Consider the following 15,642-nt stretch of genomic DNA (forward strand, 5'->3'; position numbering starts at 1 on the left):
AATCTGAGGTTCAGGCTGCAGATATGGTTAAGCAGGTGAGGTTTGATGTTATACTATGGTAGCCCTAAAATGCCGTGGATTAAACATTATTTTCTCATGATCTTGACAAACATTTAAAAAAGCCCTTGTTGTTGTGGTTTTAATATAATTTTCCTATTATCTCGAGATTATTTTGAGACATGCAAATGATAATTACATCATTTGCATGTCATTTGCAATTGCAAATGTACTTTAAATCGATGACTTTACAACAGGAAACTCATACTGTGCACCATTGTCTAGCCGAGGTGCATTTCAAGTCTCCAATGCATCAATTTCAAGGTTGCTGCTACTTTTGAACTGTAGTCTAGGACTGGCATTTGTGTCTTAAGGACTATTTATTCATTTGAGAATGACGTTTGTAATATTGTTTTGTAATATTGCGGGCGTGTTTGAATTGTGTAAGGGGGTGTAGATGGGTAACCTACAGTTAACAAAATCACGGACCACTCACGCGCACAGTCCATGCAGTAACACACAAGGCCACAACAGCTGCCAAAAGGCACATGGTGTTTTGAGAAAGCACATTTGGTTCATTTTTCCACTCTTTTTCTTCTGTCATGTGACTCCCTCATTGTCATGCACATGCTCACAGGCACACACGCTCACTCTCCTCTCTTTCTTTATCTCTCTCTCTTGTGCCACCTCAACTCCGACCTTTCTGATGATGTCATCTTCTCAATCACTACCAGATTGTTCTTTGGCTGGGCCAGAGCAGACCTTCAAAGGGAGAGGGGCTTTCACATGGGATTGGCTGTTATTTTCTTCTTGTCAACTTACATTTGAAGAGTTCACCGGGGATCTGCAACACATATATCCATAACCTTTGACACTAAATACTATATACCACTTACAGCAGACCCTTGCAGTTCTAATGCACAACGACAAATATATACACAAACCTAGATACTAGAATGACCAAAAAAAAAGTATTGTTTTGTTTTGCAGTAAAAAGAAATTAATTAGATAAGCAAATTTGTTCATTTATACACACTACTATAGAGATTATTTTCATGTTTTTGAAAGAAGTCTGTGATCGGTTTCCTATTTTAATATACTTTTAAAATGTTAATGTGGCAAAGCTGAATTTTCAGCTGACATTACTCCAGCCTTCAGTGTCACATGTTTCTTCAGAAATCATTCTATTATGCTGATTTGGTGCTCAAGAAAAAACAAAATTATTATCAATGTTGTACTGCTTAATATTTTTGTGGATTTTAGGATTCCTTGATAAATAGAAAGTTCAAAAGAAGATAATTAATTTGAAATATAACTTTTTGTAACATTATAAATGTCTTAACTGTCACTTTTGATTAATTTAATGTATCCTTGCTGAATAAAAGTATTAATTTCTTTAAAAATGAAACAAAATCTTGCTGACCCCAAACAACTAAACTACAAACAACTCTATAAAATTAATAATATATTAAAATAAGTCTTACAATATCAAAAAATTATATCTTGAAAAGGAATTATCTTATTCCATTAGAAAATTGTTTTAAGCACACATCTAACAAGATACAGATGTTTGTGCTTGAAACAATAAAAAAAAACAATTTCTCAATTAAATAAAATAAAGATTTTTTGCATTTCTTCATTAAATGCTCAAGTATTTTTTACTAGAAAACCGAATAAAAAATATAATTAATAAAGAAAACGTTTTTAATATACTTTCACCAACAAACAATATTCACGTAATAACTTCATGTAGCTTAATTGTGCAGTTTGTTGGTGCAACATCTGAGCTAAATCGGCCGGTATTCAACATGTCCAACATGGTCTCCATCAAGACCACAATACACCCTTCTGATCATACCCATATGCCTGTCCAATGCCTAAGGGTACCAAGAAGCTTCTTCAGATCCACTACACTGTGCATGTGTGCCTTGGTCTTGCTTTATTTTCTCTTTATGTTCTCTTTCACTACATCCAGTTTAATTTGAGATCAGTCATACTCTCTTTCTCTCTCTCTCTCTTTCTCCCACCCTTTCCTTCTCACATCCATCCACCACATGCCATACTCTGTAAAGCTGTGAGAGAGACATGCGAAGGAAAAGCATCTGGATCTTCTCAAGTATTCCTTCAGCGTCCTCTCACTAATCAAAGCTATTAAAACAAAGACTCTGCGGCTTAAATGAAGCAGAGAATTTGGGGTATTGGGGTTTGTTTGAATCAACAGTAATATATGTGTACAGAACGGAGTAATGCTCTGTGGCAATTTATTAGCCACATGTTACATGACCAGTGAGGGAATTGGAGCCAGGGTAATTGTATTTGGAGGATGGAGCAAGTTTCTCACATACAGTGTACATCTGTTGCCATTTTATACACTTCATGTAAAGATTTAAGGGGATAGTTCACTCAAAAATAGAAAAATCCTGTCATTAACCTTCACATCTGACTTACTTGTGCTGAACATAAAAAGAATTTTGGATGTGGTACATGGATTTGGAAAAACATGAGAGTAAGTAAATAATGGCATGGATTTCTGGATGAACTATCCCTTTAAATGTGTTTAGGTATTGTCTAATTTCTCTGTTGCTCAAATGTAACCTAAACCCTTTGGCATGAATATCTGCAGCTGTCCATGTGAGAAACAATATTGTTTCCCAGTCAAAATGGAATCAGAGACTGTCTCAGCAGCTGTCAGAAGTCCCCGTTAAATAGATTCTGGCCTACTGTCAAGCTAATTTGTGACAAAAAAGAACTTGCCGATTCAGAACAAAATAACCATGAAAATGTAGATTTCCAAAATTCAAACAACTCATTTGTTCATCAAACTGGCAAGTGAGCTTAAAGGAACAGAAAATTCTGTTCTCATGTCATTACAAAGGTGCTGGCCTTTTTTGTCTTCAATACCCCCGTCTCAGCTGAGTAGACAGAAGAGGGTGAGATTTAAGCCAAAACAGTCAGTAGGTGTGACATCCATGACTGAATTCAAATAGAGCCAGCTTTAAGAGCAGGAATAGTGATGGATCTACAATAAACATTCTGCACAATCACAATAATTATCAATACTGAACACACATTCACAATGGCCTGTAAAGAGCAGAACTCACTCTCATGGTACACAGCAGTGTATGACACTGACAACTTTCTAACTTTAGTCTCAGTCTCTGGAACTTCTCAAAGTTAAGCCCTTGATAATGTCAGCAGTGCCTAGTTTCCAGATTTTGAGCTTCACTCACATCTCCCAACAGTGTTGTTTGGGCCACCCATCTAATGAAACAAACATGAAATGAGCAGCAGATAACCTTTGAATTGTTTAGTTACATACAACGCTCCTAGTGCATTATGTAGATACAGTCATTCAATATTTTTGACATCTTTTATTCAGCACTAAAGAAGGAATGTCTCAACACTGCAAAAAATGGCTTATCTTACTTAGTATTTTTGTCTTGTTTTTAGTCAAAAATCTAAAAATTCTTAAATCAAGATACTTTTACTAGATAAGCCAAATGACTTAAGATATTTAGTCTTGTTTCCAGGGGGAAAAAAACAAATTAAGCGCATTTTGCTTAAAACAAACAACAAGTAAAAGTATCTGCCAGTGGGGTAAGTAAAATATTCTTAAAACAAGAGTATTTGACTTATTTTTACTTTACTTGACAAGATATCTTAAGTCATTTGGCTTATCTAGTAAAAGTATCTTGATTTAAGAATTTTTTGATATTTTGACTAGAAAAAAGACAAAAATACTAAGTAAGATAAGTCATTTTTTGCAGTGAATCCTGCCTCTTGTGTTCATAATACATAGTCAGACAGACCAATATCACAAGACAAAACAGAGAACATGCCCAAAGACTGAATAAATACTTGCCTTAGGTGACAGATATTAGTTAATTCAGAGATACGGATCAATATACCTCCTCAACTCATCATCTGTGAGCAGTGAGATCACTAGTGCACAGAGCTCCACTGTTTCCACACAATAACGTTCTTCTTTTAGAGATTAAAAAAAAAATAATAATAATTAAAACTGCTCAAGAAAACCAGTTCTTAGGCCTTAACTATTGTCATGGTCTATCAGGGTTGATATAACATTTATAAAAGAAGAACACTGTTTATGAGAGGCTTATTATTCCTTTTAAAAATACAGCAGTATGAGGAAAGGGTTGAGTATATTAAAATTGGATAAAAGATTTGCGTTGCCTTCTTAATAAGTGGACTACTTCAGCCACAATTTGGCAGGCCTGTTTGACACATTCAGAATATATTTTGCTCTGGGGAAGTCGTGGCCTAATGGTTAGAGATTTGGACTCGTAACCCAAAGGTTGTGGGTTTGAGTCTCGTACTGGCAGGGATTGTAGGTGGGAGTGAATGTACAGTGCTCTCTCCCACCTTCAGTACCACAACTGAGGTGCCCTTGAGCAAGGCACCGAACCCACAACTGCTCCCCAGGTACTGCAGCAAAAATGGCTGCCCACTGCTCCGGGTATGTGTTCACTGCTGTGTGTGTGCACTTTGGGTTAAATGCAGAGCACTAATTCCAAGTATGGGTCGCCACACGTCACTTCACAAATAAATCCTAAGTTTAATGCATATTATTGGGATTGGGGTTTCATATATATTTTTCAGCAACAGGTTATAGAAAGGTTATATTTTTAATCGCATTTAATTTTAATATAAAAAAAATGTTAGCTGTTAGTCATTCAAAATCATTTTATTTTTGTCCCTACAGACACTGCGTTGCAGCAGTATCTCTGAGCCTATTATAATCTGGAAAAGTATATGTACCTATCTGCAAGCTTATCCACCACAGACATTGGAAGCTTTCCTGATTGTCCTCACCCTGGGGTGCCTTTTCAAAAATGTCAAGCGAATCCAATGATTGCTTCTCTTTACCAGTTAATATGGTTCCCAAAATGGAACCATATGGTTCCCAAACAGAACTAATACCCGTATACATCAGATACATTTTCAAAATATGCATATTCTTTCTGGTTGATTAGTAAATGATAAATTCAATGAATTCTATTTCAATTTACTTTTCATTTTTCATGGTGGTCATTTCCTAGACTTAAACTGTTACTTCTTCTTACTTCATCACAGAAACAGCTTTATTTAGTCGCTTGACATTTTAGAAAAGGCACCCCAGGATGAGGACAATCAGGAAAGCTTCCAATGTCTGTGGTGGATAAGCTTGCAGATAGGTCTGAGGACTTCATGTTCAAGACAAAACCCTCAGTCCTCCATCACTGCTCTCGGTTCAGAACGAAATCAGCTTCTATCAGAGTTTGCTGATGAATCTACAATGTGGTTGTGTTTTCGCTCAGAACCCATTGCCAAAAATGTACATATACTTTTCCAGATTATAATAGGCTCAGGGAGACTGCTGCAACGCAGTGCTATTTGTCAAAAGGCAAGGACCTGCTTTGTTTGCTTCACTGGAAACACGGAACAGACTATCTGGCTCTAACATATAGCTGGGTTTAAAAAAAACAGAAAGAAGAAAAAGATTGGAAAATCTGAGAAATTTCACAATCATTCTTTTTACTCCATAGTAGGACAACTAGTGAGTTAGTGAGTTATTTCCCCAAAACAGGCCTGATGTTCTGATGAAATCTTGAAAAAAAATGTGCTTGTGGAAGTATCTGGTGTGTGAAAAGATTAGTTTGTTGTCCATGCCAGCAAATCTTGACACATCCATTCCATCCCATCCAGCTGCCCACCTCCCACGTCCTCTTGAGTTATTGCAGTTGCTAAGCGTTCTTCACAGCAGCTGTTTTTCTTAACAATGCTGTTGACCTAAATGTGGAGAGAGAAAATTATCTAGAAGAATGTGACAGAGGACCCTGGGATTTTTCAACAAGTTGCACTATCTCAGACGAAGAGTTGTTGAGAGTGTCATGCACCTCTTTCAGTAGTTCATCCAGTGCATGGAGACTTACTACTGTGATTTATTAAAGGGAAAGTTCAACGAAAAATGAACATATTGTCATCAATTACTCACCCTCATGCTATTCCAAACTTGTATGACTTACTTTCTTCTGTGAAGTACAAAACAAAAAAGTCTGAAGAATGTACTGACCATACTTTGTTAATATAATGAAAGTAAATAGGTGAGGAAAGGCTCCAAAAAAATGGAAAAAACACAATAAAAAGGAGTCCATATCACTTGTACTATACTATACAATAACACTCACCTTAACTCAACTTTTGTGGTCAATAAAACAATCGTTTGAGTTTAGAACTGGATGTGAGTGAGTAAATGCTGCCAGAATTTCCATTTTTGGGCAAAAAGACTGCACAAACACCCATCATCATGAAAGCTTCAAGCGTTTCTCACTTCGTAGCTCAAGAGAATGTGCAGATCCCACGTGCATGCATGAAAAATAACTTTATGATATTGGCATCAGGACAGTTTTTGAATCATGCTCCATTTGTGAATTTTCAGGCCAGAACTGAATGTTTCAGACTTGACTATGGTCTAACTTGGCTAAGTGATGGAGCACTTCTCCCTTTACCCATAATCAGATACATACACCCTCTCTAAGACACATACTGTACTGTACACACTTATCTAAAAAGGTTATCTGTACTTAAACAGCTCAGCTGGGATCCATAAATTCTTAATATAAACAACAATTCCAAAACAGTCTAGTGGTACATTCTGTTCTCATCCGTTGTCTTTCTCTCACTCCCTCTTCCTCATTATGAGGACAAAAGGACTTGCAGAGTTCACAGAATTACATAAACTATAAATCCACAGCTGAGGATTCAAAATCATGTACCGAAATTAAATACTTGCAATGCCACAAATCATATTGCATACAGAAAAACAAAACACTTGCAGGGATCTGAGACTTTAATAAGAAACAGTCCCTTCAATTTTCAAATGTAAAAAGTCCCTTGTTGGCCTGCTCCCTGGTAATTGTACTTACGTTGACTCCGCACAGACATACCATGCTAAGTCAGATGTATTTCACTTTTGATTAATTGCCTATTGTTAGTGTGGACAGCAGCTAGATATCAAGCAAACAATGCAAAGAGAGCTGAAAAGAGGACTGCAGAAAGTGAGCAAGTCTGTGTATGAGGTTATCAGATCGTAGTTTATGACTTACCCACTAAAGCTGCGCAGCGACCACTAAAATAAGGAAAAGTGTAAGAATTCAAGAGAAGGAAAGACACTTAAATTTAGATTATTCAGAAACATAAGAATAATATGTAAAATCATACACACATAGTTCAGTGTTTTCATGATTTGTGTTTCAGCTCTGTTAGTGAATGCTTAATTTCAAGCCGGATTGAATTGGCAGCAGAAAATACATGGCCTTCAAATGAAAAAGTATTCCTGGAAAAAGCTGCCTATTTAAACAGATATAAGTTGATTTCTCCTATCCAGATGAAATTATTGCTATTCAACTGAAAACAAGTACAAGAGGAGGAAGCCCATGTCAACTTCTAAAAATACAATAACTTAAAAGGAAAACCATTCAAAGATGGCACAAAATGTGATTCAGTTTAACATGAGTATATCATTTTTCATATTTTATTTATATAGAGACTTAGAGCTATTGAGCTAAAACAGTCCTAAAAAGGTTAATCTTGTTACATGTTTTTTTGTTACGAACCCTTCCAAAGTAAACAACTGATAAACACAAATACATATTAAGCAAATTTGACATATTTTGTTTATAATTAGGAGTGTCACTTAATAAAAATGGACTGTTGATTTAATGGATGTTTTTAAAATAAATACAATAATTAATAATATAATAATACTTAAAAAACAACATTTTCCAGTTGCTTTTCTCAAACAATTTCAAATTTTTTATTTTTGACAATAGTTTAAAAACAGCAATTAACTGTTCACTTATTAATTTTGGACTGTACACATGTAACTGAATTAGACAGATTTTTACAACATGGCTCATTGAAACGATTTATTTTTTGTTATCATTTCATTTAACTATATTAAATGAAAATATTTAAAAATGTCTTTTTAAGATACTTTGATTACATTTTTATTTTTTAATTAATACATTTCTTATTGATTCCTGCATTTTATTTTTAATTGCACACTCAACACTTGATCGAAGATCTTTATTTTGAGAATTCACAGGGCAAAGCTGAACGATATAAAGGATTAGCAGCCATAATTCGGGGTGTCTTATACAGATAAAGATGGAATGAGGAGCAACAAACATAAATATTCATCAGCTCAACCTCTTATAGAGATCAGTACTAGGACTAATGCCTACCAAAGCACAAAAGATAAGCTCAGAAAGCTCCCTCTGTCTTCTCAGACCTCAGAGGCCTTGCTCAGACTACTTCAAGATCAGTGTTGGGTCTTGCCAAGAATTGCACTGAAAGTTAATTTAATTTTGCATCCGTGGTTGTTAAAAAACAAGAATAAAATCTTCTTGTATACTGGAATATTGTTGTCCTCTAAATATATCAAATGTTTGAGGGGATGGCAAAAAAATGAAAGCAGCCACAGGTACATAATCATCAGTACACATTTCTATAGGTTCTGTTAATCAGTCAGAACATTTGTTTTTAGATTTGATAATGTTGAAAACTGCCATGGTGGGGAAAGACAGTATTATATAAAGATAAACTAAAAAGGTCATCTGGCTGCTTTTACAGATTTGTAAGAGAGATTGCTGTTAAGCTAATGTATCTCCATGGCCATTTATGGCCTTCAGGACTATAGTTGTGTCTTGGCAAACTGATTAAAACAACACTGTTTGTGTGGCAGGATCTTACAGTATATGTATAGCCCACCAACATTAGATTGGAGAAGAAATTTTTTGTGCCAAGAACATAATGAAAATTAAGTTTCATTCATCCAAAAGACTGGCCATAACACACAATAACAAAAGTGCAGTGAGTTCTTTACCATGGTTCAAACACATGCTTACAGTGTTTCTAACAATGCTGCTTTTCAAATGAACTAATTGTGTGAACGGCTGAGTAAGGTTTGTTTTTAAAAATTCCTTGCTTCAAATACACTCCCAAATATTAATTTTACTGCACACACAATGTGTAGACTGGTATTACACTACCACCGATGTGGTTTCGGTCATAAAAAGGGTCACAGAACATTTTGGGCCTCTAACTCTGATCTACACAAAATATATCAGCCACACTGAATCACAAAAGGAGTGTTTTCTGCTTTTAGTGTACAAATAAAAACACTCAATGGCATATTGCTAAATATTGTTCATACATTTCTTCATATTGTGTCTTAGAACAAACTCCAAGTACTGTAAAACTTCAGAATGATAAATGACCACTGTATGTCACTGTGAACTTAAGACACACTACATAAGACGCAAATGCAATTACCCAGTCTAATGTTTAATTCTAGACACCAGACAATAAACAACTCAATGTCACAGAGCCTTTGACAGTCCATCCAAGACAAGTATTAGAGGTCTCTTAATAAATCCAGACATTCAGACTCTATTTTGCAAAGGTTATTGCTTTTGTCTAATTAGAAGTTAAACGGCTAGAAGGAGAAAATTGACATTTCACCAGAGTCAACTGCTGAACTTTTTCCTTTACCGTTATCTCAGGGGTGAACATGACGAGCAGCACTAGATCATCCTATTTGTGCAGATGAGAATAATTTACTTTTAAACCTGTGATCTCATTGGATTGACCTTGGGAGAGCAACTCACCCACTGACTCAGCCAAAATAATCTATGGAAAAAAAGATGACATATTAAAACCCTGTGTAATGTTATTTACAGTAATACAATTTACTTCGTTACAACAATGATACCAAGAAAGCAACATTTGTCTCCATGAATATTTCAACATGTAGGGTGTGGGATGTTGTAAGTGCATGCAAAATTAAAACCAAAGCAGTGCAACTGCTGCCAGTTCTATGATCTCCATCACATCCAGCCCCCAAAAGGCACCATGGTACTGATCTGAGTTCAACCTGGCTTATTGTTTTCCATTATCTAGTTACCACAACAAATGGTTCAGAGCAAGTGCTGACATGCCTGCTGTGAAAGGCTACTGCATGCTAACAAAATTGTACCACAGAATAACCATAAACCATGTGGATGTCGTATGGACACTCCTCAGGACTCTTGAAGTCTAAAGAAAAAACAACAAAATAAGTAAAAGAAAATGCTAAGCAACAATACCAAAATAAAAAGGAACAACAGTATATGCACATGCTGCCACTACATTTTCAAATGTCCTCAATTTTATTGGTAATAATACTGGGAATTCTGGCCAATATTGATAACAACTATTTTTGCCTTATTGACGATAAACAATAAATGACAAATGTTAAAATTCTATTATATTGCATGTAAAGTGTAAAAGTAAACTGCACCAAAAAATCAATTGTTTGAATTACTACAAATAAAGGCTTTACAACATTATAAATGAAAGCATGACAGACAGTTGTTTTGAGATTTGCTAAGAATTTCATTTACCCATGTTATTAAATTATGTACAATTAAATATCCCAAGGCTTTACAACATTATAAACAAAGCATGAAAGTTAGATTAGATATTTTGAGATCTGGAGATTTTATTTACCAGTTATAAAATTCTGTACAATTACATATCCAATTGTCGACCAGTACAGAAAACCTTGGTAAACTTGGTACCACTATATTGTGCATCACTAAATAACACTACTAATATTAATAATAGTATTAATAATAAACTAGTAGTCATTTTTATAATTATTCTTCGGGACTGCCTGTACAACCTCTTGTTTCAGATTATCTGTTGACATATGGAGAAGATCTATCCCATTATTATACACTGTCCAAACCAATGAAACTTAATGCAATGTTCTTGTGTGGTGATTGATTCAGTATTCGAGGAACAAATGTGAGTTTTGTGAAATGATGAAAAGTCAGTGTATGATCATTTGCAGACTACACTGTCTAACGAGAGTCATCATGATGCTGAGAAATGTGTTGGCAGTTATTTGATGTTTTTTCTCATTTTTTTCTTACTCTTTTGAATTGACCTAAAGAACCAGTCTAATGCACCCCAGGATCTTTTACCTTTCTTTTTAATCCTGTTGTCTCATCATTTCAAATGAACCTTCCTGGAATATGGCTGACAGAGTATGTGTTTGAATCAACATGTGGTTCATATTGAACTCATAGAACACAGACGACTCGATTTAGCCAAAACTATTCAAAGCCCAAAACCACAACAATGAACATTCTAGGGATCACAAAGATAAGGGAATGAAATCAGGCATGAACACACAAGGAAACATGCATATAAGCACATATAACAATCACACACACATGAGCTGTTCTGCTCCCTGAAAGAGGCCTTTACAAACCGCCAACTCAGCATATTATGGCTGATCAAATGTAGAGCACAAAATGTGTCATGCACCCTGATTAATGTTTTTAAAAAGCAAAACTCCAAGGTTGAACAGTCACAGGATAAAGGGGACAGAACAAAAGAGAGAGAGAGAGAAACAGACAGAGACCCAAAATGCTGCACTTGATTATCTCCAGCAGTTCAGTTAATTATTTTTCACAATAAATGTGTCAAGTGACGCACATCCAGTAATGTGTTATTCAACACATTTCCTCAAACCCAGAGCACACCCAAACACATGGATATGATGAACCTCTCTCTCTCTCTTTTGCTCTCTCCCTGACAACTGTATAGTTTAAATGTAGTATTTTGACTTCATCAACTTTAGCTCACCAGAGGGGATCCTTTGAGCTGACGCACTGTCCTCCATTGAGCTGTTGGTTTGATCGTTCGTGAACTCCACAGTACACTTTGAAAGGACATGTTTGCACAGCATCCGTGGTTTAAATGGTCCATGCATCTGTGCCAGCCCTTAAGAAAAGAGAAACATTTTGAGCCAATGTTGAATAGTCTTTTCCAGTGAATGCTATTATATTGGCTACACTAAAACAGTTCAAGCATTTAAACAGGGGATATACAAAATGATATGGCAAAGCAAACAATTCGTTAAGCCTTCCTTTCCTTCCTTTCTCATTTGCAGCTCATAGCAAAAGGCACAAACTGCAACCATATTACGTATTAAAATCGTTAAATGTTGTAACAGCCTGGCTTCTGTATTTTGAAAGTTAACTTGTTAACTTTCATGTGTTGCCATGAATCCATGACAAGTACTGGATTCAGTTCCTCTAGTGATTTGCTTTACTCCCCATCAGAAGGAATACTCACACATCTCCGTAAACTAACAAACCTCTGTGATGTCTCAATCAGAGATGATCACAAAGCACTAACGTAGGGAGCAGGAAAAATACTTCAGCATCTTTTTCTGTGCTCAGCTGTATTCAGTCCCATTGCAGTGGATACCAGATGCTCGGGCTGTAGCTTTAAATTTGTTTATTCTGTATATTTGGCTAATGAATGCAAGCAGACAGCATGAGAGAACACAGATGAAACGTGTGCAAAAATCCCTACTGTCTTTTTCAAAACGGAAAGACTGGGGGGCACGAGGGAAACATATTTAATCTTTTTTGAAGCTAGATGATGGAATACATTTTTGTGAGAAACAAATGCTAAAAAAAAAAAAAATTAATCTAATAACGATGTTCCTTTGAACTTTCTATTTATTAAAGAATCCTGAAAAAAGTATCACAGTTTCCACAAAAATATTAAGGCTAGGGTTGGCAGTTTCTGTGCTACATTAGCTATTTAGCAAACAACCTTTCGCGCGTCATGCATGTGTCTATAAAATGACGGCATGTCTCAACAGGTAAAAGTACACATTTTTTAATAGCAGGTCCAACATATTAGGAATACTTTTAACTTGAAGTTTAGCTAACCTGTCGAGAAGAAATCTGCAAGTTCGTTGTATTGACTGAAACCCAAAACTTCACCATCTTATAAAAACACTGCCAATGTTTACTCTTGATTTACCCTGTTGTTTGTCTTTGTGTATTTTGGAAATTCTTTGAATTCTGTACTTCCATTACTTCTGTAATGGAGTCTGAATTTCTTCTTCCACACCAGCTAAACACCCTCTGGCTCATCCTGCTACAGCAGTGATCCTCAAATCTGGCTCGCGAGATCCACTTTCCTGCAGAGTTTAGCTCCAACCCTATAATCAAACAAACCTACCTGTGATTTTCTAATGATCCTGAAGAAACTGATTAGCAAACTCAGGTGTGTTTGATTAGGGTAGAGCTAAACTCTGCAGGAAAGTGGATCTCGCAAGCCAGATTTGAGGAATAAAAATACATAAGTTGACAGGCAGATATGACATCCTATCATTGCATTCGGACCTAAATTGGACTTTAAGCAGCACAACACTGATAAAACCTGTAATAAGAAATTTTCTATAACACCAAATCAGCATATCAGAATGATTTCTAAAGGATCATGTGACAATGAAGACTGAAGTAATGGCTGCTGAAAATTCAGCTTTGCCATCACAGGAATAAATTGCATTTTAAAATATGTAAGAATAGAAAACAGTTCATTTAAATTAATACTGTACAATATTATTGCTGTGATTTTTTTATATTTTTTCCCCCCAAATAAATGCAGCCTTGGCAAGGTATCTTCTTCTTCTTTCTCATATAAACCCTAAACTTTTGAACAGTAGTGTGTAATATTTTGTAAATGAGTTCATAAATCAAGACAAGTGGCTTTGTGAACTTCATTACAATCTTTATTTCTTACTCTTTTGATTTGATGATGGATCTAAGTAGACTTAATTTAAAAAAATTAATTTATCAAGCAATGAAAAACAATTCATATTTTGCGCATGGCACAGAGCCATTGTCATTTAAAAGATAAAGGTAGCCTGTGTAGTCTCTCACAATTCCAAAGATTGCTCAATAGAGTATTACATGAGGAACAAACCCTTCCATAGCTTCAGGCAGTGCACAGTCAGAGGTGGACAGTAACAAAGTACATACACTTGAGTATTGTACTTAAAGGGGTCATGAACTGCCTTTTTTATTATTTTGTACTCTTCTCTGAGGTCCACTTGTAATGTTATCAAGATTTTTACATAAAAAACATCATAATTTAGAAGTAACGTTAATAGGCTATTTTCTGTTCTGTTTGACCCCCTCATTGGAAAGCGCTGTTTATATTCGTAAGTAAACGCCCACTGCTATGATTTACGGTGGCCAACAATCTGCAACTTCAGAAAACACATGTAAATAGAAAAAGCACTAGCAAATTAAGAAAACATCTTCATCAGTTTGACAGAACATGTGCTGCAAATACTCGCAACACAACCAAGTACAAAAACGTGCTGCAAGTACTCACAACACAACCAAATACAGTAATGTGCAAGTAGCACAGATCACAACAAAATTACACCAACAAAACGAAAATTAACCATGTTTTTTTTGGCGTATTGATTACCATTTGTATAACCACAGTTGTATAAATACCATGGTTAAAACTATGGTTAGTGTAGTAGCCTAAATCCATGGTTAATTTGTGCATGGTTACTAACCATTTTTTTGTTTTCATCTTTCTTATATAATAAATGCATTAATTAATTTTAATAGTAGGCTATGGTTAATTTTTGTAAGGTAAGTTGTAAAAGTAAGCCAGCTTACATAACCTTTCACAGTTACAGTAATTGTGTATTTTGTCAGCTTATTTAGGCTAATAATGTCCACAAAAAAGAGCTAAATGAATATGATCAGGATGTTAAAATAAACAAAAATCTCACCTTTCAGAGTAGACATTGATGAGCATGTCCCAGCCATGTTTGTCACTTTGCGGTTCCCTTAAACATTTCCGATGTGGTCTGTGTCTATTTGCAGCTCGTTTCTTTATTTGTTTGTGTTGTGAGTATTTGCAATGCATTTTTTTATTGGTTGTGTTGTGAGCATTTTCAGCGTGTGTGTTGTCAAATTGCTGAAGATGTTTTGTTTTTTATTTGCAGGTGTTTTTTTTCTATTTGCATGCCTTTTTCCATTTGCAGCGGGTTGAGCTCTCTCGGCCACCGTAAAGATTGGCTAACAGTTGTGTTTGTTTGACAGCCTACATCCTTCATTCATGGACGCTGTTGTGATTTAGGTTAAAAACAAATAAATACTCAGTACATATCAAACGATCTTTAATAACAGACAAAGCCACATAATAAAAACTGTTACTCACACTTGTGTGGTGTGACACTACTGTCGAATCCAATATAGTCACCACAGCATTGTCTTTTAGTTTAAATCTTTCTGAATATCCTGCCGAATTGTGCCTTGTTTGTAAATGTATCCGCGGTAAAATGAAGTGAACAAAGGACCGAGTTCTTACTGATGCGGTCTGGATCTTCATGAAAAATAAAGTTCATCCACAACTGTTTTTCCACAACTTGGCACTGTACAGCATCTTGTTGTCTTGGGAGCCATCTTAATCGTTAGATTTGTAGACATGCATTTGCCTCTCTCCTTATTTACGCTACATGCGCAAATCGGTGGGCGGAGCTAAACAGGCAGTGATGTAGAAGCAGGCTCTGATGTTCTTCAGCGGACGCGGGGTTTAGCCTCACTATTACGTCATAAAGTGGCCCATTCCACAACCTGTCATTTTGGCAGACTGGCTTCAGCTGTTTTTTTAGACTAACAAGAAAGTTTTGAGTTCTGAAACTGACAGGATGTATCATTTATTTATTTACATTTTACTTATTTATATTTCAGGATAACGCATGGA

The 15,642-nt window shown here is 35.6% G+C and overlaps 1 long non-coding RNA gene across 2 annotated transcripts in view; it reads right to left on the minus strand.

Moving 5' to 3' along the window:
- Positions 1-429: 429 nt before the first annotated feature.
- LOC107587473 (uncharacterized) overlaps positions 430-15,642 on the minus strand; it is a 27,830-nt gene continuing 12,617 nt past the window's right edge. Inside the window, exons 2-3 of one of the 2 annotated variants that reach the window (XR_001609477.1) lie at positions 11,695-11,832; positions 430-841 (exon numbers count right to left, since the gene is read on the minus strand). This is a non-coding gene — a long non-coding RNA (uncharacterized lncRNA). Of the gene's footprint in view, positions 842-5,139; positions 5,788-11,694; positions 11,833-15,642 lie in introns of those variants that run through there. The other variant, XR_001609478.1, reaches the window with a different exon arrangement.

Source organism: Sinocyclocheilus grahami, unplaced genomic scaffold, assembly GCF_001515645.1.
Source record: "Sinocyclocheilus grahami isolate Dianchi unplaced genomic scaffold, SAMN03320097.WGS_v1.1 scaffold92.1, whole genome shotgun sequence".
Taxonomy (NCBI): Eukaryota; Metazoa; Chordata; class Actinopteri; order Cypriniformes; family Cyprinidae; genus Sinocyclocheilus; species Sinocyclocheilus grahami.